Source organism: Bubalus bubalis, chromosome 2 (genome assembly GCF_019923935.1).
Source record: "Bubalus bubalis isolate 160015118507 breed Murrah chromosome 2, NDDB_SH_1, whole genome shotgun sequence".
Lineage (NCBI taxonomy): Eukaryota > Metazoa > Chordata > Mammalia > Artiodactyla > Bovidae > Bubalus > Bubalus bubalis.
In genome coordinates this window covers 45,813,171-45,840,860 of record NC_059158.1, presented here as the reverse complement: position 1 = coordinate 45,840,860, position 27,690 = coordinate 45,813,171, and the positions used below count along the sequence as shown (strand labels likewise).

At 38.9% G+C, this 27,690-nt stretch overlaps 1 long non-coding RNA gene across 2 annotated transcripts; it reads left to right on the top strand.

Moving 5' to 3' along the window:
- On the top strand, positions 1-27,474 carry LOC123328425. 2 transcript variants are annotated; one of them, XR_006543247.2, is made up of 3 exons: positions 1-202; positions 310-441; positions 26,593-27,474. It is a non-coding gene; the product is annotated as an uncharacterized LOC123328425 (long non-coding RNA). The 2 variants fall into 2 exon arrangements; XR_006543244.2 differs by lacking the exon at positions 26,593-27,474 and adding an exon at positions 8,594-8,851 and having other exon boundaries at positions 2-202.
- The last annotated feature ends 216 nt before the right edge of the window (positions 27,475-27,690 follow it).

The window sequence follows — 27,690 nt, the reverse complement described above, 5'->3', positions numbered from 1 at the left end:
AGATTTTCCCTTTTCATCAACTCAACATCAGCTGATTAGGGACCTTTTAATTTCACCTGCAAAATTTCTTCACCTTTGCCCTATTCTGAGTGAGAAGCAAGCTGCAGGTACCATCTGTACTCAGTGAAAGGATTGAGGTACCAGGAGAAGAGAATTTCAGAGAACGTCTGATAATTTTGCCTAACATACTGGAATAAGAAGGGTACATACCTCTTTGGGTTGATTTTTTTAAACTTATTTGTATAAAGTACTTAGAATAATGCATGATACACAGACTATTATTTGCTTTTTTTTTTTTTTTTTTTTCAGTTTGATAGTCATTTTTGCAGAAGCTTGAACAAGTAAAGTGGTGTCCTTACTGGGGAAGACTACACGTTGACATGGAGGCGGCAGGTCAGAAGGAGCCTCAAGTGTTCATTGTACTCCGCTGAAACCTTGGTGGTAAGTGCATTCTGTTACTTTCCATGTAGCACTAATGGAACCAAGTGACATATTTCCATGGGACCATTGCATAGTTCCATAAAGCTCCATGATCTGTTATATTTTTTTAAAGATTTTTTTGATGTGGACCATTTTTAAAGTCTATGTTGAATTTGCTTCAACATTGCTTCTGTTTTATGTTTTGGTTTTTTGGGGGGGCCCCAAGGATATGAGATCTTGGCTCCAACCAGGGATTGAGCCCACACCCCCTGCACTGGAAAGCAAAGTCTTAACCACTGGACTATCAGGAAATCCAGGTTTATCATATTTGAAACATTAAATACTTTTCCTCTTGGATACTGGGAAACTAAGTTAAAGTCGAGGTGAGGTAGAGAGGTTATTATGCAGATTATTCTATAGGTCTCCACATTTATATTCTCCACATTTCTTTAATGTAGGATCAACAAATTTTTTTCTAAGGGAATAATTTCTGCTCAAATGAATGGTCATGTACTATATTAACCAAAGAAAGTATCTTAAAGACCTATTTCTGATAATGTTGCCTTTTTCTCTACTCCCCACATTCCACAGAAAATCTGAATCATCCACAGAAATGTTCTGTTTAATTAGAATAGAGTAAGCCAGCTATGGTTGTGTTAACTTTTAACTGAAAAACGAGGAAGCTCTTTTTCTTCTTGAAGTCTCAGACTGTGGTGAGGTGGAGAGAGGTGGGGTAAGAAGGGGGAAAGGAAAAGTGAAAGTGAAAATGAAAGTCGCTCAGTCCTGTCTGATTCTTTACAATCCCATGGACTATACAGTCCGTGGAATTCTCTAGGCCAGAATACTGGAGTGGGTATCCTTCCCTTTCTCCAGGCAATCACCCTAACCCTGGGCTCAAGCCCAGGTCTCCTGCATTGCAGGCAGATTCTTTATCAGCTGAGGCACCAGGGAAGAAGGGGGATATCCTGGTAAATAAAATTTTTATTTTCCCCAATATGCTTGAAAACAAAGCAATCACCTATTTCCCTCCACAGTATTCAACTCTCCATTCAATCCCTAGAGAACTCAGAAGGAAATAGGGCTACACCTAAACACAGCCCCTATTTTCTTCTCAGTAACAGCCTCCAGAAAAACTTCACAGCTTTTTCTCATTAATTCTCAGAAAATCCCAGTGGAAAAAGGAAATTCTTAAAAACAAAATGTAAAGAGCTTAGTGATTCCAAAATGTAATTTAGATAGAAATACAGCTTTCTTGACTTTGGTAAATCATCGACATTTTAGCTTAAGTTACTAAATGGTTTAAGGGAACTTCAAGAGTATTCTCATTTAAATATATAACATTAAAGCAACTCATTATTTTCTTCTTCTGACATCTGGTTAATTGTTACCCCTTCTACATTTCTCACAAAGTTTCCTTTACTAAGATTTCTTGAAAAAATAATTGGTTTGCATATGTTGCCAAAGCAGTTGCTTAGTTTCATATTCTGGTTAAAAATGTTATTAATAAGTTCAGTACTTAAATTTCAAAGCAGGCACACATGTTGAAGTGACAAAGAGAAATTGTTTTGTCGGTTGTCATTTTCTTCTTTTTCACTGAGTTTTGCAGTATTTCTTAATCCTTATATCAGTTTTTAAAATCATTCTGGGTTTTTCATTACTTAATATCGACTAACAGTTTGAGTTTTAGTTCTTGATTTCATAATTTTAGTGATGATTTGTTTCTGTATATAGGGAAATATTTTAAAAGAAAGAATTGGTTTATGCAAACATGTATACCCTCAGATATCCATAGCATCATAATATTCTGTTTATGTTAGGGAAGGAGGTTTATCTCCCCATGTGGCATGCCTTCAGGTCTTTTGAGACCATACCATCACATATTCATAAGGTTCAATTTATTCTCTTATGTGTAAAATTGCCTATTCAGAATCTCAGTTTTTTAGCTTAAAATGTTGATGCTATTGAAAGTCAGGTCCAGGTATAAAATCCAATTTGACAATTGTTTGACAGGCAGTTACTCTGTCTCCCTCAAATCCTTAGGAAGTTACACACACACACAGCTTGAAAGCAGATCCCTTCTTTAAGTGGGACTGCTGCTGCTAAGTCACTTCATTCGTGTCCGACTCTGACCACCCACAATTTCCTCTAGGTTCAAAGTCCATGGAACTAGACTGCAAGCCCAATTAGTAGCAGAGCCTATGATGTGTCAGGAACTCTATTGGTTTAAAATAGTTTGAAAAATCCTGTCTGCTTCCCTCTTTCTTGAACTCTTGTTGGGTTGCCCTACCCTCCTCCTCCAGGGGCTCTTCCCAACCCAGGGACTGGATCCAGTTCTCTGGCACTGCAGGCAGATTCTTTACTCTCTGAGCCACCAGGGAAGTCCTTAAAGTGAAGTCGCTCAGTCGTGTCCTACTCTTTGCGACCCCATGGACTGTAGCCTACCATGCTCCTCTATCCATGGGATTTTCCAGGCAATAGTACTGGAGTAGTTGCCATTTCCTTCTCCAGGGTATTTTCCCAACCCAGAGATAGAACCCGGGTCTCCCGCATTATAGACAAACGTTATACCATCTGAGCCAGGAAAGTCCTTAGATAAACAAACAAAAGAAAAAGAAAGCAGCCATCCTTTCAAGTCATGGCTACATGTCTAAGGAGCCAGTGGACTCCACCTCTTTTTATAATCTCATCAATCTTCTCTTCTATACCATTGAGAGACTGAAATGCTTGAGAAAAGAAAACAAGGAAAAGCAAGAACAAAACAAGGAGACTGAACTAGGCTGGGAGTCAGCTCGAGCTGGCAGGTTGCTTAATGGGAATCACAGTTCCTGTAGCACAAGGTAGACTTGGCAGAAAGAGGAAAAGTTCCTCCACGCAGGCATTCTGAGAATTACAGTTATTATATATGTGCTTCTTGTACCCTAATTCACTCTAATGTTCAGAAAATGAGTCCAACGCTGATGCCAAAAAATAAAAACTTTTGGACACAGGGAATTGACTGAGCTGGCATTTCCCCAAGTACATATGCTCTTAAAAAAATGACCGTAAGATATCAGATATTGCATAAAAGTACAGATGAAGTACAGGATTCTGTGCTCAAGTGACTGAAAAACAAATAGGTTAATTTTAAAGAGCTGTTTTCTTTTTAAAGATTTATTTTATTGAAGTATAGTCAATTCACAGTGTTGTGCTTATTTCTGTTGCACAGCAAAGTGACATAGGTATACATTTATATATTCTCTTTCATATGCTTTTCCATTATGGTTTATCACAAAACATGGAATGTAGCTCCCTGCGCTCTACAGCAGGACCTCGTTGTTTATCCACCTATATATAAAAACTTACTCTGTTAATACCAAACTCCCATTCCATCTCGCCCCCATGCCCCCCACACACACCACAAGTCTATTCTCTATGTCTGAGAGTCTGTTTCATGGACAAGTTCATTCACGCTGTATTTTAGAGTCCATGTATAATTGATATCATACAGTATTTGTCTTTCTCTGAGTGACTTAATTCATTTAGTATGATAATCTCTGGGTCCATCCATGTTGTCAAAGCAGTTTTCTTAACCCAAGTTTTCTCAGACTTCGTTATGCTAATGTTTATTGTAATGATGATTGTGGCAGCAGCCAGCTGCCTGGTTTGTAGCATTTATACAAAACAAACAAAAAAAAGTATATCATAAACTACAACCTTACCCACCCCAGAACACTATAGGGGATGAGTATTCAAAAAAAGGATACAATTATTAAAACTACACATATCAACCTACCCTTAATCTGTAAATCTAAGAACCTGTACAAGTCAGACCCTTAGAGATAAGGATTTGTTGGAAGGATGAGTGAAATGAGACAGACAGTCCTTTGGTGAATGAGGCAGACTGGTAACAAACCATTTCTTTTCATGGCCCTGCATGGTCACCAGCTCTCCTCTCACTACTAACTGGCCAACCCTTTCCCAATAGCCTTGTCTGTCCCCTCCAGTTCTTGGTCTAAATTCAGGAGGAGCCAATGTCTGTCTTAGATTAATCAACACACCCCATTTTGGACTGTGCTCTCAACACCTTGCCAGTTCTGTGTCCTTTGACGCCTGCGTGGGGGTCCTGCCCAGTGTCCAGTTAGAGTCTACCTTGACCTGTCCTGTGTTCCTGACCTAAGGACTATTGGAAAAGAAAACTGAGCAAGGCTGAAACCCTGATAGAGCATTCTATATTTGCAAAATAAAATTACATAATTAAAGGGGGGAAATAAGCATCATCTTAAAAATACAGAGGAGAAGCAAATCCCTGAAAATGACCTTTCAATAGAAGTACAAGTGTGTAAAAACATTGGGCGATCTCAAGATCCCAGGAGATCTTATTTGTCTTGGTAAAAACAGAAATCCCTAAAAAGTGAAAAGTGGAGCAAGAAGCAGGATAAGAAGGAGAGATAGGATGTCAAAGAAAAAAGAAATGGCACAATTCAAATATACAGAACAAGGAATAAAAGCAGAATCAATGCTATAGAAATTTAAATATTTGCTGTGAAAGTCAAAAGTGCAAATTGATGCAAACAGGAGAATATAGTATTTATGTAAGAAGACATTAGCTCAAACGCAAGCCCTCTCACATCTTCCTAGTATGCCCTCTGGGATTCATGGCCAGTTACCAGCATCTTCTCTACATTCATTCCTTACTGAAATTTTTCCTGAGGGTGACACCTAAGCTTAACAACTCTTTCAGGTCAAGGCTGTATTTCATTTCATGCACCATGTATCCCAGTGCACAGAGATAAGCAAAGTGCCTCTTCATTCTCCATTGTTGTTTCCAAACCATCTTCAGTTCTTTTTTCTTCGCATATCTCAACCTCTTTAAAAATCATGTTTTGGAACTCTGCAATTTGCTACCCTCTATTGTCATCCACATTGTGTGTGTGTGTGTGTGTGTGCGCAAGACAGTATCTCCCTCTCCATCAGTATTTTCTGCAATTATAGTTGATGCTTTCGGTATTCATTTGGATAATTCCTTTTGGCCTTCAAGTTCTTGGACCTTCTAAGCTCCAGTTATGTATGTATGTATGTATGTATTGTATCCTACCTTGACTAAGCATATGATCATTGACTTGATTTGTTTATAGCATCTGCTCTCCCCCTTCAAAATCACAATAAGTACCCCCTTTTTCTGATGACCACCTCTAATTATTCCAGCTCACCCAACCTGGGATCTCCATGGCACCAATCCCTCAAGAGTGCTGAGAGCTCCAACCTGTGAACCCATCTACATTTTCTTATATGTTTTTAAACATTTTTTGATGTGGACCATTTTTTTAAGTCTTTATTGAATTTGTTACAATACTACTTCTTTTTTTAATGTTTTGGATTTTTGGCCCAGAGGCATGTGGAATCCTAGTTTCCCAATCAGGGATCACATTTGCACCCCTGCGTTGGAAGGCAAAGTCTCAACCACTGGACCACCAGGGGAGTTCCCAGTTACATTTTCAGCATTAGTAATGCTTCTTATCTCATCCAGCACTCCACTCCATGCTCTGCCTGGATTCCAGACCTCCTGACTCCCCATCCACCCAAGCTTTCCCCTCCTCTAGTCTCCTCTATCGGAGAAGGCAATGGCACCCCACTCCAGTACTCTTGCCTGGAAAATCCCATGGATGGAGGAGCCTGGTAGGCTGTAGTCCATGGGGTCGCGAAGAGTCAGACACGACTGAGCGACTTCACTTTCACTTTTCACTTTCCTGCATTGGAGAAGGAAATGGCAACCCACTCCAGTGTTCTTGCCTGGAGAACCCCAGGGATGGGGGAGCCTGGTGGCTGCTGTCTATGGGGTCACACAGAGTCGGACACGACTGAAGTGATTTAGCAGCAGCAGCAGCAGTCTCCTCTATCCATCCCTTTGTACAAATAAACAACCATGCAACAATTTTTAAAGTTTCTTTTCCTCAAACCCCATCAGCAAGTCTTGTCAGCCGTTCCTCCAAACCACATCCTAAATCCATGCACTGTTCTCTGTTGCCTACCATCTCCCTGGTTCAAATGACCATCACTTCTCACCTGAACTGTGTCATGAGTTCTCACCCTAACCGCACCTCCTACTTCTTTCCTATCGATAACCACTCATGATATACCACAAGGCTAAATATTTAGAGAATGTAGACTGAATCAGAGGTTTCCACTTTGTAAAACCCTTCAATGGCTTTCCATCTCTCTGCAGGTCCCATTAGATCCTTTGTAAGCTGGACCCAGCCTATCTCTCAGACCTTAGCTCCTAGGAAATGGTGTCACATTCACTGTGCCCAGGACTTTCTGGCTTTCTTTTATTTATTTGAAAAATATTTCTTTTATTTATTTGTTCAAATCACCACAACCATCATGCCTCCACACAAATGTTACATTTCAGAAAGGCTTTTCTTATACCTCTGTTTAAAACTGAGCACCGCCTCCCTCTTTTCTCATCAGTGCTTTCTGTCAACTTCCCTGTTTTTCTCCCCTGTGTTTATGGTCCATCTACTTCTCATAGAATAAGCATAAGGATCCATTACAACAAGGATCTTTCTATCGTGCATACTGTGGCATTTGCAACAGTGCATAGTGACTGCTACTCAGTAAAAAACAAACAGAAAAGTTAAAAAAGAAACTATCAAAACTGTCAGGGTTGAAAAATGATCTGAGTGTTCAGATTTAAAATATTCAAATGTATTAAGAAAAATCATCAACCTAGTAAGGACAAATTTATGGAAAGTTGCAAAATTTAAAGACAGGTTGTCCACAGACATTTCAGCTGCCAGCAGAGGAGCCCAAGGACAGTGGAATTATGAAAAGGGATGGCTGTTATTTTGACATTTATAGTCAGCTTAATTTTCTTCCGTATGGAATGCTACTAAAAGACACTCTCAGATAGCTGAGGAAGGTTGCTATCAACTCTTATAGGATTAAAATAGACAATAAACTAGAATAAAATTGCATTTTATTTCTTTTACTATTATTTTTTAATGTTTATTTGTGTATTTGTCTGCACTGGGTTGTAGTTGTGCTATGCAGGTTCTTTGTTTCAGTGTGTGAGATTTTTAGCTGGGGCATGTGACCTCTTAGCTGCAGTATGTGGGAACTAGTTCTCTGACCAGGGATTGAACCCAGGCCCCCTGCATTAGGAGTGTGGAGTCTTAGCCACTGGACCATCAGGGAAGTCCCTAGAATAAAATATTTTAAAAGAATGAATAAAAACTCAGAGCTCAAAATAAGATTTTTTTTTTTTAACTTCAAGAGCAGGTCAGGAAACTGCTTAGGTACATTTTATAGACTTACAAAACAAGCCTCAGAGTGCTTCTATTAGCAGTTTAATTTTTCCTACAACTTCCTTCACATACCAGGAATTATATTTCTCATTCCACATGCTTAAGGTTTCAAATGAACTATCTTGCCAACCATGATAACCAATTAAAACAATAATTGGTTCCTTTCTATTCCAAGCTTGAAATATCTTTGCTATTGTGACACGGTGCAGGGAGAGGTGTGAGTAAAATTAATCCCTCCAACCCTCATTCCATGTAGGAAGAGATTCATCAAGTTCCATAATGACAGTTTTCATTACTTAAAAACATAAGTAATAATTTTCATTATCTTTGAGTGACTTCAAACACTTTTTTTTGTTGTTGTTTGTTTGCTTTAACCTCAGGAAAGATGATAAATCATCCAGATGCTGTCATGAACAAGGCTGCCTTTATGTCTCTTGCTATGTTACTGATTGTATAAATGTTTCTTCATTAACAGTACTGAATGAAAAATGATCTCAGCTATGTTACATATATGCAAAGACAAAAAGGCTGAAAGGAAATTAGCCAAAATTATGCATCATTTTCCTCTTTACATATTTCTGAATTTTTAAAGTATTTTGTGGCTATCATTGTGTTTATGACTTAGTTTTGCTTTCCAGTTTGTTCTTTAGTTAGTTTTGTTCTTAACTGGTAAATATAATTTTTTATTTCCTCTGTTCACCAGGTTGATCTGTACTTTATTTTTGTTGGGCTGTTTTGACTTTGCTCATGGGTATATATGTGCATAGTCCATCATTTTAATTACCATTTGCCTGATTTTGTAACTGACATTTGTCTGGGGTTCATTTTTGGTTTCTCATTTTTGGATATTTGTTTTAATCTCACTTAATGCCATAACAAACTATTTGTAGAACCTTCATTCCTAACCAGAGATCAAGCCCTGAGCCTTTGCAGTGGGAGCACTGACTTGAAGACCCTAGAATAGCAGAGAACTAACCCTGGAATCAGTATCAAATAGTGAGAACTGACACAAAGAAAACCACTTGAATACAAGACCCGGCATCACCCCACCAATAGTAGCACCCTGTGCTACACCTCTAAACAACTAACAAAACAAAAACACAAACAAAATCATCAGCAGACAGGATTATCACCTCACTCAGCCTTGCCCATCAGAGGAAAAGCAAACAAACAAACAAAAGCTCAGCAGAAATCTCAACTTATACAAAGCTTACGAAAACCACTGGACCAACCTTAGGAGGACAGAAACCAAAAGGAGGAAAACTGGAAATAGAACTGCCTTATGATCCAGCAATCCCACTGCTGGGCATACACACTGAGGAAACCAGAAGGGAAAGAGACACGTGTACCCTAATGTTCATCGCAGCACTGTTTATAATAGCCAGGACATGGAAGCCACCTAGATGTCCATCAGCAGATGAATGGATAAGAAAGCTGTGGTACATATACACAATGGAGTATTACTCAGCCATTAAAAATAATACATTTGAATCAGTTCTAATGAGGTGGATGAAACTGGAGCCTGTTATACAGAGTGAAGTAAGCCAGAAAGAAAAATACCAATTCAGTATACTAATGCATATATATGGAATTTAGAAAGATGGTAACAATAAACCCTGTATACGAGACAGCAAACGAGACACTGATGTATAGAACAGTCTTTTGGATGCTGTGGGAGAGGGAGAGGGTGGGATGATTTGGGAGAATGGCATTGAAATATGTATAATATCATATATGAAACAAGTCACCAGCCCAGGTTTGATGCATGATACTGGATGCTTGGGGCTGGTGCAATGGGACGACCCAGAGGGATGGTACGGGGAGGGAGGAGGGAGGAGGGTTCAGGATGGGGAACATGTGTATACCTGTGGCGGATTCATTTCGATATATGGCAAAACCAATACAATATTGTAAAGTTAAAAAATAAAATAAAATAATAATGAAAAGATTTTAAAAAAGAACTTAAAAAAATTAAAAAATAAAAATGTAAATGTCAAAAAAAAAAGAAAAAAGAATTCAACCTTCTTCAAGAATTTAACTTTCCTTGAAGCCTGGGAAAAGGAGTCCTCAAACACAATAAGTTCAAAAAAAATTATGAAAAGTCAGAGAAATACTACACAAATGAAGCAACAAACTAGAAACACAGAAGTCCAAATAAATGAAGAGAAAATAGGGAAACTACCTGAAAAAGAATTCAGAAAAATGATAGTAAAGATGATCAAAAACCTTAAAAACAAAATGGATAAAATGCAAAAATCAATTAACGAAGATATAGAAGAATAAAAAATAAACATACAGAGACAAACAACATAATTACTGAAATTAAAAATACTCTAGAAGGAATTAAAAGCAGAATATCTGAAGCAGAAGAACAAATCAATGAGCTGGAAGATAATATGGTGGAAATAACTTCTGAAGAGCAAAATACAGTTAAAAGAATGAAAAGAACTGAAAACAGTCTCAGAGACCTCTGGGAAAATATCAAATGCACCAAGATTCGAATTACAGGGGTCGCAGAAAGAGAAGAGTAAAGGAAAAGGTATGAGAAAATTTTTGAAGAGATTATAGTTGAAAATTTCCCCACACTGGAAAAGGAAACAATCAAGTCCAAGAGGCACAAAGAGTCCCATATAGGATAAACCCAAGGAGAAACATGCCAAGACACATACTAATCAAACTAACAAAGACTGAACACAAAGAAAGAATATTAAAAGCAGCAAGGGAGGACCAACAAGTAAAATAAGAAAGAAACCCTGTACGCTTAAGAGATGATCTTTTAGTAGAAACTCTGCAGGCCAGAGGGGAATGGCAGGATATATTTAAAGTATTGAAAGGGAAAAATCTACAACCAAGATTACTGTACCTGGCAAGGATCTCATTCAAAATTGATGGAAAATTCAAAAGCTTTTCAGATGAGCAAAAGGTAAGAGAATTCAGTACCACCAAACCAGCTTTACAAATGTTAAAGGGACTTATATAGTCAAGAAATATAAGAGAAGACAAAAGATCTACCAAATCAACCTCAAACAATTAAGAAAATGGCAATAGGAACATATATATCAATAATTACTTTAAATGTAAATGCATTAAATGCTCCAACCAAAAGACTGGCTGAATGGATACAAAAACAAGACCCATATATACACTGTCTACAAGAAACCAACTTCAGACCTAAAGACACATATAGACTGAAAGTGAGAGGATGGAAAAATATATTCCATGAAAACGGGAGGCAAAAGAAAGCTGGAGTAGTAATCCTCATATCAGACAAAACAGACCTTAAAATAAAGAATATTACAAGAGATAAGGAAGGATACTACATATTGATCAAGCGATCAATCCAAAAGGAAGACATAACAATTGTAAACATCTATGCACCCAACACAGGAGCACCTCAGTACATAAGATAAACACTAACAGACATAAAAGGAGAAATTGACAGTAACACAATAGTAGTAGGAGACTTAAACACCCCACTCACATGAATGGACAGATCATCAAAACAGAAAATTAATAAGGAAACACAAGTCTTAAATGATACTTTAGATGAGATGGATCTCATTGATATCTTCAGGACATTCCATCCAAATGAAGAATACACCTTCTTCTCAAATGCACATGGAACATTCTCCAGGATAGACCACATCTTGGATCACAAATCAAACCTCAGTAAATTTAAGACAATTGAAATCGTATCAAGCATCTTCTCTGACCACATGCTATTAGACTAGATATCAAATACAAGGAAAAAAACTGTAAGAAACACAAACACATTGAGATTAAACAACACGTTCCTAAATAACCAACAGGTTACTGAAGAAATTAAAATGGAAATAAAAAACTTTCTAAAAACAAATGACAAAACATGACAACTCAAAACCTATAGGATGCAGGAAAAGCAGTTCTAAGGGGGAAGTTTATAGCAATACAATCCTAACCCTAACCCTACATCTAGAAACAAGAAAAATATCCAATAGACAACCTAACTTTACACCTAAAATGAATGGAAATTGAAGAACAACAACAACAAAAAAATTAGTAGATGGAAAGAAATCATAAAGATCTGAGCAGAAATAAATGAAAGAGAAATGAAAGAAACAATATTAAAGATTAATAAAACAAAAGCCAATTCTTTGAGAAGATAAACGAAATTGCAAACCTTTAGGCAGACTCATCAAGAAAAAAGGAAAGAAGAATCAAATCAACAAAATTAGAAATGAAAAAGGAGAGGTTACAGCAGACAATACAAAATGCAAAGGATTATAAAAGACTATTATGAACAACTATATGGAAATAAAATGGATAACCTGCAAGAAATGGACAGATTCTTAGAAAAGTTCAATCTTCCAGGAGTGAACCTGGAAGAAATAGAAATTATGAACAACCCAATTACAAGCACTGAAATTGAAGTTGTGATCAAAAATATCCCAAAAAGCAAAAGCCCAGGACCAGATGCCTTCACAGAATTCTCTCAAACATTTAGAGAAGAACTAATGCCTATCCTTCTGAAACTCTTTCAAAAAATCACAGAGGAAGGAACACTTCCAAACTCATCCTATAAGGCCACCATCATCCTGATACCAAAACCAGACAAAGACAATACACAAAAAAGAAAACTACAGGCCAACATCACTGATGAGCATAGATGCAAAAATCCTCAACAAAATTTTAGCAAACAGAATTCAACAACACATCAAACAGCTCATACAGCATGACCAAGTTGGGTTTATTCCAGGGATGCAAATCAATCAGTGTGATACACCATATTAACAAAATGAAAGATAAAAACCATATGATCATCTCAATAGATGCAGAAAAAGGCTTTGACATAATTCAGCACCCATTTATGATTCAAACTCTTCAGAAAATGGACATAGAAGGAATCTACCTCAAGATAGTAAAGGCCATATATGAGAAGCCTACAGCAAACATTATTCTCAATGGCGAAAAACTGAAAACATTTCCCCTAAGAGCTGGAAGAAGACAAGGGTGTCCACTCTCACCACTATTTTTCAACATAGTTCTGGAAGTCCTAGCTACAGCAATCAGAGAAGAAAAATAAATAAAATGAATCCAGATCAGAAAAGAAAAAGTAAATCTCTCACTGTTTGCAGAAGGCATGATATTGTACATGCTGCTGCTGCTAAGTCGCTTCAGTCATGTCCAACTCTGTGCAACTCCATAGACGGCAGCCCACCAGGCTTCCCCATCCCTGGGACTCTCCAGGCAAGAACATTGTAGTGGGTTGCCATTTCCTTCTCCAATGCATGCAAGTGAAAAGTGAAAGTGAAGTCGCTCAGTCGTGTCTGACTCTAGTGACCCCATGGACTGCAGCCCACCAGGCTCCTCCATCCATGGGATTTTCCAGGCAAGAGTACTGGAGTGGGGTGCCATTGCCTTCTCTGGATATTGTACATAGAAAACCCTAAAAATAGTATCAGAGAGTTGCTAGAGCTAATCAGTGAATTTAGTAAAGTTACAGGATACAAAATCAATACACAGAAATCACTTGCATTTCTACATACTAACAATGATAAATCAATTAAAGAAATTAAGGAATCAATCCCATTCACCATTGCAACAAAAAGAATTAAATATCTAGGAATAAACTTACCTAAAGAGACAAAAGAACTGTACCCAGAAAATTATAAGACACTAATGAAAGAAATCAAAGATCATATGAACAGATGGAGAGCTATTCCATATTCCTAGGTAGGAAGAATCAATATTGTGAAAATAACTATTCTACTAAATGCAATCTACAGATTCAATGCAATCCCTATCAAATTACCAATGGCATCTTTCACAGAACTAGAGCAAAAAAATTCACAAATCATATGGAAACACAAAAGACCCAAATAGCCAAAGCAGTCTTGAGAAAGAAGAATGGCACTGGAGGAATCAACCTTCCTGACTTCAGATTATACTACAAAGCTACTGTCATCAAGACAGTATGGTACTGGCACAAAAAAGCCCAGAAATAAATCCATGCACCTATTGGTACCTTAGTTTTGACAAAGGAGGCAAGAATATACAATGGGGCAAAGACATCCTCTTCAATAAATGGTGCTGGGAAACCTGAACAGCTACACATAAAAGAATGAAATTAGATCACTTGCTAACACCATACACAAAAATAAACCCAAAATGGATTAAAGACCTAAATGTAAGACCAGAAACTATAAAACTCTTAGAGGAAAACATAGGCACAACACTCGATGACATAAATCCAAGCAAGATCCTCTATGATCCACCTCCTAGAGTAATGAAAATAAAAACAAAAGTAAACAAGTGGAACCTGATTAAACTTAAAAGCTTTTGCACAGCAAAGGAAACTATAAGCAAGGTGAGAAGACAACCCTCAGAATGGGAGAAAATAATAGCAAATGAAACAACTGGCAAAGGATTAATTTCTAAAATATACAAGCAGCTCATACATACACGTCAATACCAAAAAAACAAACAACCCAATCAAAAAATGGGAAAAAGACCTAAACATACATTTCTCCAAAGAAGATGTACAGATGGATAACAAACACGTGAAAAGATGCTCAACATTGCTCATTATTAGAGAAATGCAAATCAAAACCACAATGAGATACCACCTCACACCAGTCAGAATGGCCATCATCAAAAAGTCCACAAACAATAAATGCTGGAGAGAGTGTGAAGAAAAGGGAATGCTCTTGCACTGTTGGTGGGAATATAAATTGAATCAGCCACTACAAAAGACAGTATGGAGAGTCCTTAAAAAAGTAGGAATAAAACCACCATATGACTCAGCAATCCCACTCCTAGGCATATACCCTGAGGAAATGAAAATTGAAAGAGACACAGGTATTCCGCTGTTCATTGTAGCACTATTTATAATAGCTAGAACATGGAAGCAACCTAGATGTCCATCAATAGATGAGTATACAAAGAAGTAGTGGTACATATACACAATGGAATATTATTACTCAGCCATAAGAAGTAATGCATTTGAGTCAGTTCTGATGAGATGGATGAAAGTAGAACCTATTATACAGAGTGAAGTAAGTCAGAAAGATAAAGATAAATATTGTGTTCTTACACTTATATACAGAATCTAGAGAAATGATACTGAAGAATTTATTTACAGGGCAGCAATGGAGAAACTGACATAGAGTTAGACTTATGGACATGGGGAGAGGGGAGGAGAGGGTGAGATGTATGGAAAGAGTAACACGGAAGCTTACATTACCATATGTGAAAGGGAGAGCAAACGGGAATTTGCTGTGTGGCTCAGGAAACTCAAACAGGGGCTCTGTATCAACCTAGAGGGGTGGGATGGGGAGGGAGATGGGAGGGAGTTTCAAAAGGGAGGGGATATATGTGTACCTATGGCTGATTCATGTTGAGGTTTAACAGAAAACAGCAAAATTCTGTAAAGCAATTATGCTTCAATAAAAAATAAATTAATTTTTAAAACTGGGTCATTTGTAAAGACATGGATGGTCCTAAAGACTGTCATACACAGTGAAGTAAGTCAGAAAGAGAAAAACAAATATTGCACATTAATATTCCATATATATGTGGAATCTGGGAAAATGGTATAGATGAACCTCTTTGCAGGGCAGGAATAGAGATGCAAGGGTAGGGAATGGATATGAAGACACAGAGTGGGGTTGGGAGGGAGGGGTAACTGAGAGGTTGGAACTGACAAATGTGCGCTACCAAGTATAACACAGACCACGAGTGGGGGCCAACACTATAGCACAGAGCTCAGCTTGGTGCTCTGTGTGACATAGAGGGTGGGATGGAGTTGGGGGGACTATATGTATACATATACATATATGTATTCACTTTGTCGTACAAGAGAAACTAATACAACATTGTAAAGCAGCTATACCCCAATTTAAAAAGTTAAAAAGAAAACCATGGTTTCCTGGAAAAAGTTAACATATCCAGGTGCAATCAGCTACTTTACATCTCAGTGTGAATTAAGAAACAAAGCATGGAACTGATAGGGGTGGTGATGGGATGGTAGGGAGGGAGAAGACTGGAGAGAGAGCAAGGGCTTTAAGGTGCAGGAAAATTCTATGTAGCGGGGAGAGGGTAGAGAAGGAACTGTAATAGATATGCATGTTTTCCATAATCATATTCCCCAGAGATGCTCTTCTTGCCTACTTTCAAACAAAGTTGAGCTATTTACCCACTTTTCAGTTTTGCCTAAGGCGGACTGGACTTTGCTTAAGTGAAAACATGAGCTGCAACATCAGAATGATATTTTTGACATTACATTTATAATTGCAATACATTACATTTACAACAATCCATTCATTCGTCCCCCAGGTATTTATCTGACATCTACTTCTAGGTCTCAGAGTACATACTAAACTGCTGCTGCTGCTGCTGCTAAGTCGCTTCAATCGTGTCCAACTCTGTGTGACCCCATAGACGGCAGCCCGCCAGGCTCAGCCATCCCTGGGATTCTCCAGGCAAGAACACCGGAGTGGGTTGCCATTTCCTTCTCCAATGCATGAAAGTGAAAGGTGAAAGTGAAGTCACTCGGTCGTGTCTGACTCTTAGTGACCCCATGGACTGCAGCCTACCAGGCTCCTCCATCCATGGGATTTTCCAGGCAAGAGCACTGGAGTGGGGTGCCATTGCCTTCTCCGACATACTAAACTACTATGTACTAAAAACTAGTGCAAGTGTATGAGAGGAGGATGATAATAAAAGGTAAACACATAATCATGATAATTTTAAACATTAATTAATAATGTAAAGACAATTAATTCAGTTCAGTTCAGTCGCTCAGTCATGTCCGACTCTTTGCAACCCCATCAATTGCAGTGCGCCAGGCCTCCCTGTCCATCACCAACTCCCGGAGTTCACTCAAACTCACGTCCATCAACTCAGTGATGCCATCCAACCATCTCATCTTCTGTCATCCCCTTTACCTCCTGCCCCCAATCCCTCCCAGCATCAGAGTCTTTTCCAATGAGTCAACTCTTTGCATGAGGTGGCCAAAGTACTGGAGTTTCAGCTTCAGCATCATTCCTTCCAAAGAACACCCAGGACTGATCTCCTTTAGAATGGACTGGTTGGATCTCCTTGCAGTCCATGGGACTCTCAAGAGTCTTCACAATAAAAAATAGTTAATAGAATAGGGGCAGTTAGAAAAACAGGAAAATCTGGGCTTTGATATGAATCTAAGGGTTCTCTACATGATGCCTGAGTGAAATGTTTAGCAAATGTCAATTTGCTGAGAATTTATGTTCAACACAGTGTGTTCAGTGAGATGAAGAATGATAAGAAAATGTTATTTTTGAGGGAACTCACAAACTAGTGGATTTATACAGCACCTATTTTTTTTTTTAAGTATTTATTTATTTGAATATGCCAGGTCTTCACTGCTGCATGCAGGATTTTTTGTTGCAGCAAGCGGGATCTAGTTCCCCAACCAGAGATGGAATCCAGGTCCTCTGCTTTGGGAGCATGGAATCTTAGCCACTGGAACACCAAGGAAGTCCTGAAAGCACCAATTTTTTAACGCAGTGGTTATCAAGGTGTGGTGCTAAAATCAGCAGCATCAGAGTCTCCAGGTACATGTGAGAAACGTAATTCCTTGGGTTTGACCCTAGACATACTGAATTAGAAATTGGTGGGGGAGGGGGTGGCCCAGTGTGGGTGTTTCAACAGCCCTCCAAGTAGTTCTGATGCATGCTAAAGTTTGGGAACCACCGCCTGCTTTCCTGCTCAGCTGAATCTGATCATTAGATCCAGTTCTCTCAGCAAACTGGAAACTACTGGTGATTTAAACAAGTTCCCTGTTGACTTAAAGAAATGCACAATGTGAGAGTTGCAAGTTAAGTTTCATTTGGGACAAAATGAGGACTGCGACCTGGGAGACAACGTTTCAGATGGCTCTGAGAGACCATAGCAGGAGTCAAGGGGAGGAGCCAGGATATTGGGAGTTTTTGAAACAAAGGGCAGGTAGTCCAGAACATTACCATTAAAGAAACCAGATATGTCAAGTTAAGGAATTTAGCACTTCTCTGTGTATTCAACAGTCTGTGCTCACTGAAATCATTTCTTCGATATGCACCTCAGCTATTTAGGGTCAGTACCCTGTGTTTTCACGTCCCGATTCCCTCAGGGCTCACTGGTTCATGAGAGCTGTAATTGCAGATGACCCTGACATGCTCGTTTACCGGAAGTATTCCATTTCTTGTCCCTTTCTCTCTCCTTATGTAGGACTTCTCAGAGATTCAAAGACACTGTACAGTGACTCAAATAGTCTAAAAAGTCTCTTCTATGAATCCCTAGGGAAGAGCACAGACTTTTTTTCACAAATAACTCTGCAAAGTGACTCATTACCATGCTGCAAGAAGAGACCATGTAGGAGAGGCAAGCAGTCCCACTTAGTCTCAGAACATGGGCTGCTAGAAGGAAAAGGGGAGAATTGTTTATTTAAAAGCCCTGAACCCAGAGGAGAGCTAGATGCTTTCTGTTTCTAAGAAAAAGCATGGCTCTTTATACAATGTAGATAAATTGATCTCATGAAAAACAACTCATTCTTCCAGTTTGTTTGCTGTTAGGGAATAGCTGTGCAAAGAAAAAAAATGTAAGATAGAATGTAATCTTTATGACCACAAGTAACTCCACTGGAAAATTTGCTAGGATGTTGACACAGCAAACTCTGATAATCAACATTTATCATATTTGATATATATTGCACTTTCTCTAAAGAGACTTCCAAGTATTTTTTACTGTTATGACAAGAACAGGTATGCGGATGCCAGTTCCTGTCTCTTTACAACATTTAACTTGTCAGTACTGCAATCCATGGGGTCACAAAGAGTCAGACATGACTGAGCGACTGGACTGAACTGAACTGAATGCTAAAATCAATTTTCCAAATTATAAATGAAGTTGGGGTAGTGTTGAGTTATAATTATAAATGAAGTTTATGCGTTGTTGGGAAGAATTGATGCTTTTGAACTGTGGTGTTGGAGAAGACTCTTGAGAGTCCCTTGGACTGCAAGGAGATCCAACCAGTCCATCCTAAAGGAGATCAGTCCTGGGTGTTGATTGGAAGGACTGATGCTGACGCTGAAACTCCAGTACTTTGGCCACCTGATGCGAAGAGTTGACTCATTGGAAAAGACTGACGCTGGGAGGGATTGGGGGCAGGAGGAGAAGGGGACGACAGAGGATGAGATGGCTGGATGGCATCACCGACTCGATGGACGTGAGTTTGAGTGAACTCTGGGAGTTGGTGATGGACAGGGAGGCCTGGCGTGCTGAGATTCATGGGGTCGCAAAGAGTTGGACATGACTGAGCGACTGAACTGAACTGAACTGTACCCCCACAGGCCTGGAAGCCTTGAAGTTCCAGCCTCCAGACAGAAGAAATAGCCCAGAGACAGTGACAAAGATATTGGAACTGAGTCCAAGCTCAATCTGTTCACAGCACAACAGGTGAATAATTGGGAGATGAGATGTTGAGGCAAAGCATAGTGAGTTTATTCAGAAAACTAGGCATCTGAGGAGAAGGTGGGCGAGTGCCCTGTAGTACCATCATATCGGGGTCTGGATGTTAGTTTCTTTTATAGAGCAGAGGAGGGGAGGAGGGGAGGAAGTAAAGTAAAAAGGCTATTAGTCCTGCAAGACATCTCTTGCTTGGCCCACATCAGGGAAAGGATGTGTTAATTTCTTTTTTTCTGCAACCATTCACAGGTGGGCAGGGTCAGACTGTCTCCCCATTAGTTGACCAAAGACACTTTAACATTCAGGCAGAGGGGCAGGCTTCCCTGAATCAGGCCATTATGCACACTTACAGCTATAGATAGCATGCTTTTAGTGTTTGCAATAAAACAATGAAAAGCAAAGTTTAAGTTAAAACAAACGGATTCAACACAGAGTCAGGATTTGCTTTTCCCTTTTACAATATGGGTGGTTTATTAGATGATGGACTTCACAAAGGCTTCTGCAGTGACACCCCACCGTGTGTGGCAGATGATGGGCGTGGCATGGCACCAGTCTTGGCTACTCAAGGGAAAAGGAGGCTACCATATAGGGGAAACTGGTGTCAGAGGGGCTCATCAGTTTCCAGGGGTGGATTAAGCCCTGTAATTGAGAGGGCTGGACAGTCATGTGAGGGAAGCAGTGACACTGGCTGAGCAGCGGATGTACAGAGACCAAGAGAGCAGCCGTACTGAACACCCCGACCACAGAGGTGTATGAGGTTCATCTCAGCCTCACGATTTTAACAGAAGAAAGAGGGCAAGAGTAAGGAAGAAAAGAGAGAAACCGAGGAAGCAACAGTTAGAACTGGACATGAAACAACAGACTGGTTCCAAATAGGAAAAGGAGTTCATCAAGGCTGTATATTGTCACCCTGCTTATTTAACTTATATGCAGAGTACATCATGAGAAACGCTGGACTGGAAGAAACACAAGCTGGAATCAAGATTGCCGGGAGAAATATCAATAACCTCAGATATGCAGATGACACCACCCTTATGGCAGAAAGTGAAGAGGAACTCAAAAGGCTCTTGATGAAAGTGAAAGTGGAGAGTGAAAAAGTTGGCTTAAAGCTCAACATTCAGAAAATGAAGATCATGGCATCCGGTCCCACCACTTCATGGGAAATAGATGGGGAAACAGGGGAAACAGTGTCAGACTTTATTTTTCTGGGCTCCAAAATCACTGCAGATGGTGAGTGCAGCCATGAAATTAAAAGATGCTTACTCCTTGGAAGGAAAGTTATGACCAACCTAGATAGCATATTGAAAAGCAGAGACATTACTTTGCCAACAAAGGTTCATCTAGTCAAGGCTATGGTTTTTCCTGTGGTCATGTATGGATGTGAGAGTTGGACTGTGAAGAAGGCTGAGCGCCGAAGAATTGATGCTTTTGAAGTGTGGTGTTGGAGAAGACTCTTGAGAGTCCCTTGGACTGCAAGGAGATCCAACCAGTCCATTCTGAAGGAGATTAGCCCTGGGATTTCTTTGGAAGAAATGATGCTAAAGCTGAAACTCCAGTACTTTGGCCACCTCATGGAAAGAGTTGACTTACTGGAAAAGACTCTGATGCTGGGAGGGATTGGGGGCAGGAGGAGAAAGGGACGACAGAGGATGAGATGGATGGATGGCATCACCGACTCAATGGACGTGAGTCTGAGTGAACTCCGGGAGTTGGTGATGGACAGGGAGGCCTGGCGTGCTGTGATTCATGGGGTCGCAAAGAGTCGGACAGGACTGAGTGACTGATCTGATCTAATCTGAGGTCAAACTCTCAGCTCCAGGGCCCAGTAAAACTTAAAGCAAAATAAAGTTCAAATTAAAAATCTTTCTCAAAGAAGAAAATAAAACCAATCTCAGGATTTTCCTGTTCTATATTTTTAGAGCCCAAACACATTTAAACTAAAAGGGATACAAACAATATAATGCTAGGAAATTCTAATCACTGGATACAACCACGGTTGCTGAATGTGTAAACCAAAGAACCGTTTTAAAGAATAATGCTTTTAAATATATGTGTAAATTAGACTCAGCACCATGCTAGTTGCTTATTCTATTATTTTCAGCATCCATGTAAGTCTGAGAGGTAATGTTTCATTCTGGTTTTGAATATTTACCCGCTGTGTGTCCAAATGGTCCAGAAGAAGATAGTTAGCCAGAATTACCATCTTCCATCCCACTGACAGGCTGTCACAGACATTTCATTGCTCCTGGTGGGTTCTGTTCATTCTATGTCCAAAACGTGTTTATGATGAAGCCAAACTAATTACACAACTTCAATCCCAAATTGTTCCAAGTTTCTGGTAAATTAGAGTGTACAGAGTGTACAAGTTTAATTCATTCCCTCATGAATGTCGAAAGTACTGTTAATACTACACAAAATCCAGTTTAACAAGATGCATAATTCTCCAACAACAACAACAAAAATACAGATAATGAAGCTCCTTTGATCTATATAATACATATGGTATATAAAATATTTTAATTCCTTGGAGTAACACTTTTGTAAAAGTATGCATTAATATACATAGCAATTTGTGGCAAATTAATAATTATTTATAATTTCATATTTTGCATCTCATTGAAATACCTTGATTCTTTGATAAAGTTATCTAAAAAAGAATCATAGGACAGAAAACACAAAATTCTAAAAGATGGAATTTCTGTAGTAAATACAATAATATATGAAAAATAATAATTCTCAATGAAGTCTATAAGGATTACAAAAGAAGGAAATAAAATCAAATATTGAATGAAGAGATAATGATTTAATAGGTATCTTATAAAGAAAGCAAATGGACTTCCCAGGTGGCTCAGTGGTAAAATAATTTGCCTGCCAATGCAGAAGATACAGGAGATACCAGTTTGATCCCTAGGTCAGGGAGATTCTCTGAAGGGTGAAATGGCAACCCACTCCATTATACTTACCTGGAGAACCCCATGGACAGGGGAGCTTGGCGGACTACAATTCATAGGGTCGCAAAGAATCAGACACAATTGAGTAACTGAGCATGCACAAAGAAAGCAAATTGGGACTTCCCTGGTGATCCAAGTGGTTAGGACTCTGGGCTTCCATTGTAGGGACTTGATCTCTGGTTGGGGAACTCAGATTCTACTTGCCATGCAGCATGGGCAAAAGATTAAGAAAAGAAAAAAAAAAGAAGAAGAACAAATAGAAAACCATTGCCTTACAACAAAGAAGGATATAAGAAGGCCACCATAAAGTCAGAAACATTGTGAATTTGTTATTTTGAAAAGAAATCTCTTTTGCAGCTCCCTCAGTAAAGAACTGAGCCCCCAGGGAAGCCCACAGTAAAGAATCCTAGTTTAAAGTCACATTGGCTACCAATAGAATGAGGAAGACAATTTTATGTGTACCCTTAACAGTGATCAAGACCATCCCCAAGAAAAATAAATGCAAAAAGGCAAAATGGTTGTATGACGAGACTTACAAATACCTGAGAAAAGAAAAGAAGTGAAAAGCAAAGGAGAAAAGGAAAGATATACCCTTGTGAATGCAGAGTTCCAAAGAATATCAAGTAGAGCTAAGAAAGCCTTCCTCAGCAATCAGTGCAAAGAAATAGAGGAAAAAATTAGAATAGGAAAGACTAGAGATCTCTTCAAGAAAACTAGAGATACCAAGGGAACATTTCATGCAAAGATGGGCACAATTAAGGACAGAAATGGTATGGACTTAACAGAAGCAGATGACATTAAGAAGAGGTGGCAAGAATAAACAGAAGAACTGTAGAAAAAAAGATCTTCAAGATCCAAATAACTACAATGGTGTGATCATTCACCTAGAGCCAGATATCCTGGAATGTGAAGTCAAGTGGGTTTTAGGAAGCATCACTATGAACAAAGCTAGTGAAGGTGATGGAATTCCAATTGAGCTATTTCAAATCCTAAAAGATGATGCTGTGAAAGTGCTGCACTCAATATGTCAGCAAATTTGGAAAACTCAGCAGTGGCCACAGGACTGGAAAAGGTCAGTTTTCATTCCAATCCCAAAGAAAGGCAATGCCAAAGAATGCTCAAACTACTGCACAATTGCACTCATCTTACATACTAGCAAAGTAATGCTCAAAATTCTCCAAGCCAGGCTTCAGCAACATGAACTGTGAATTTCCAGATGTTCAAGCTGAATTTCGAAAAGGTAGAGGAACCAGAGATCAAATTGCCAGCATCCGCCAGATCATTGAAAAAGCAAGAAAGTTACAGAAAAACATCTATTTCTGCTTTATTGACTATGCCAAAGCCTTTGACTGTGTGGATCACCACAAACTGTGGAAAATTCTGAAAGAGATGGGAATACCAGACCACCTGACCTGTCTCCTGAGAAATTTGCATGCCGGTCAAGAAGCAACAGTTAGAACTGGACATGGAACAACAGACTGCTTCCAAATAGGGAAAGGAGTACGTCAAGGTGCAAATTGTCACCATGCTTATTTAACTTTTATGTAGAGTACATAATGTGAAATGCAGGGCTTGAAGAAGCATAAGCTGGAATCAAGATTGCTGGGAGAAATATCAATAACCTCAGATATGCAGATGACACCACCCTTTTGGCAGAAAGCAGAGAAGAACTAAAGAGTCTCTTGATGAAAGTGAAAGAGGAGAGTGAAAAAGTTGGCTTAAAGCTCAATATTCAGAAAACGAAGATCATGGCATCTGGTCCCATCACTTCATGGCAAATAGATGGGGAAACAATGAAAACAGTGGCAGACTTTATTTTTTTGTGCTCCAAAATCACTGTAGATGGTGACTGCAGTCATGAAATTAAAAGATGCTTGCTCCTTGGAAGAAAAGCTATGATCAACCTAGGCAGCATATTAAAAAGCAGAGACATTACTTTACCAACAAAGGTCCATCTAGTCAAGGTTATAGTTTTTCCAGCAGTCATGTATGGATGTGAGAGTTGGACTATAAAGAAAGCTGAGTGCTTTTTGAAAAATTAATGCTTTTGAACTGTGGTATTGGAGAAGACTCTTGAGAGTCCCTTGGACTGCAAGGAGATCCAACCAGTCAATCTTAACGGTAATCAGTCCTGAATGATCATTGAAGGACTGATGCTGAAGCTGAAACTCCAATACTTTGGCTGCCTCATGTGAAGAACCAACTCTTTGGAAAAGACCCTGATACTGGGAAACATTGAAGGTGAGAGAAGAAGGGGACGACTAAGGATGAGATGGGTGGATGGCATCACTGACGCGATGGACATGGGTTTGAGTAGGCTCTGGGAGTTGGTGATGGACAAGGAAGCTTGGTGTGCTGCAGTCCATGGGGTCACAAAGAGTCGGACAGGACTGAGTGACTGAATTGAACTGAACTAAACTGATCATCACTGAAAGAGAGAGACTGGGGAAGAAACTGAGTTAATTTCTCACTGTAGGGAAAACTCAAGTTAGATTAGGACTGTCTTGAGAAAAAGCAAGGTATCTTTTCACAGGTTTCAAAAGTATTGCTGAAATGGAAAAGGAGCCTTATCAAACTTTCAGATGTTCAATCTCAATGAAAGAAAAAAAGCCTACAATTAAATGTAGCAAATTTAACCTGTGAAAAGCCATAAATCCCAAAGGATACTCAATTGGAAAAATAGATGCAATAAAAATAAATTCAGTGTGTTTAAATAAATTGTATATATAATTATATTGATTTTTAATAAGCTTGTGAGAATTTGAGACTTTTTCTAACTTCAAGCCTATTTTCACTCAAAGTACGGACACTTCTCTGTCAATCAATTGAAGAATAAAAGCAAGGATTACTCAAAATGGAAAAATAGATGCAATAAAATAAATGCAATGTGTTTAAGCAATTATTTATCATGCAAAAGGAATATATATATATATATATATAAAATTATTGCTATTGCTAAGTCACTTCAGTCGTGTCCGACTCTGTGCGACCCCATGGACTGCAGCCTTCCAGGCTCCTCCATCCATGGGATTTTCCAGGCAAGAGTACTGGAGTGGGGTGCCATTGCCTTCTCCAATATGTAATTATAATTATCTCTTAATAAGTTTGGGAATATTTGAGCCTGTTTCTAATTTCAAGCCTATTTTCAAAGTATGAACACTTCTCTGTCAATCAAAGGAATGAGAATAAAGAATGTAAACTCCTGAGAATGAACAGAGAGGACCAATCAGCAGAGTAAAACTTACGTGTACTAACCCATGGCCGGTCTGTACTGACATACTGACAAGTAATAAGAGCTAGCACCGTGTCCTCAAACAATGCCTTAGACACGTGTTCTTAAGTGAAGAGGTCATTCTTCCCTCAATCTTTCGTCTCCTGGAAATAAAGTCCTTAAATTGTTAGTAATTAAGTACTCACTAGTCAAGCATAAGTTTTCACTTGTGCTAATGGGCCAGGTCAATAGGAATGAGAAGTAATACTGGCATGTATGTACTACTGGAAAGTCAAATTCCTCAACGCATTCACAGGAAAGGGAACAGGATCTCAAGGCTAAAGCTCAGTGGAAATGTCTGGGCTCAGAGTCTAAACAATGTAGCAGTGAATTTGAGTTATAAGAAAGTGCCTGGTTTCCTTGAGACAAGAATCTTTTAATTTTTTTTCTGGCTTGGAATATGGCGTTTTCTAGTACTCTTGCCTGGAAAATCCCATGGATGGAGGAGCCTGATAGGCTGCAGTCCATGGGGTCTCTAAGAGTTAGACACGACTGAGCGACTTCCCTTTCACTTTTCACTTTCATGCATTGGAGAAGGAAATGGCAACCCACTCCAGTGTTCTTGCCTGGAGAATCCCAGGGTCGGGGGAACCTGGTGGGCTGCCATCTCTGGGGTCGCACAGAGTCAGACATGACTGAAGCAACTTAGCAGCAGCAGCAAGGAAAGCTTCCATGAGACAAGAATCTTTTTATTTTATTTTTTTCTGGCTTGGGATATGGTCTATTCTAAGGAAAGTACAGAAATGTGTCTGATGAAATTGCTGTAACCCAAGCAGGCATAGGAAGCAGTTTAAGGATGAGCATGTTCACTGAGAATGAGAGTAAGAGTGAAAAAGATAATTAGAAATAGATCTAGAAATTAGAAATAGATCACCTTTTTACATGGATAATTTTATACCAGATAAGGTATAAGTTCATACCGTTGACCAATTTTAAAATTTTTAAAATGTGGTTTGTTTCTTTAAGTGACTAAAGCAATTATATCTCTTATAGTATACTTCACAATTTTAATTACATGTTTGAGAAATCTGATTAAATAAAAATGTTACAGGGAGGAACAAAGTCTGATCACATGTTGTGTCTGCTTCTTTCACTTTTTTTTTGCTTCCCACTGCTTTTGTTCACTAAAAGGATAGTATCTATACATAATGGCCTGTCTCGAGGAACCTTGTCCCTCTGCCTGAATGTTAAACCAAACTGCCTTTTTCAGGAAAACATCTTGGCACTGTCCATCTATGAATGGCTGCAAGAAGGAAGAAATTAACACATCTCCGTGAGACTGGTCATTCCAGGAGATAGAAGATATTTGCAAGATTTATGGCCTTTTTACTTTACTTCCTCACCCTCCCTCATCTCTGTTCTATAAAACAGATTGACATCCAGACCCCAATAAGATGGTTATTTTGAGGCATTAATCTGCCATCTTCTCAGTCTGCTAGCTTTCTGAAGTCGTTATTCTTTCCTCAATACCTCATGTCCGATTTATTGGCCTGTTGTGTGGCAAGCAGAGGGAGCTTGGACTTGGTAACAAATGTAATCAATACTCAACTAGAAAATTTTGCTTTTTCAACTTATAATACATTAGTTTTTTTTAAATATTGAAGAATTCAGAATAATATTATTTAATTGATATACAGTCTTGAAACATTGAGCATTAAATAAATTACAAATGTATCTCTGATACTGGGCATTAAAGTTAAAAAGAAGAAAACCTACTGAGTACTTAGATGCGCCAGGTGCTGTTTCCCATGCCTCACGATGTTTTACCTTGCAGTGTAGCCTGATCTCTGCACTGTGAGTTTTATTACTGTTGTATTTGATAGATGAGGACGCTCAGGCACAGAGATGAAATACAGTAAGTCCCCTACATACAAAGCTTCAAGGTTCAGACTTTCAAAGATGTGAATGTGTATCCTATCAAATGTCAGGTGTGAGTGAAATTGCAGCTTGCCTCCATCGCCTATTGCTGATGATCCTTCAGCTCTAGCATCTCCCTTCTCCAGTCAGTAACTCTTCTTGCCTGTTCACTCAAGGCCAGTTCCGGAATGCCAGCTATTGTACTATACTACTGTACTTTTCAAGGTTCTGTACAGCAGGATTAAAAATGTTTTCTTCATTTTTGTGCTTTTCAAAATGTATTATTCATGTGAGAAGTTATAAACCTTTTACAGCGCAGTACCATATCACCCGTTGTGTTAGTTCTGTACCTAAGCTAACTTTGTTGGACTTCGTATGAACAAAGTGGACTCACGAACACACTCTTAGAAGGGAACTCATTCATATGTAGGAGATTTACTATAATTTGTTC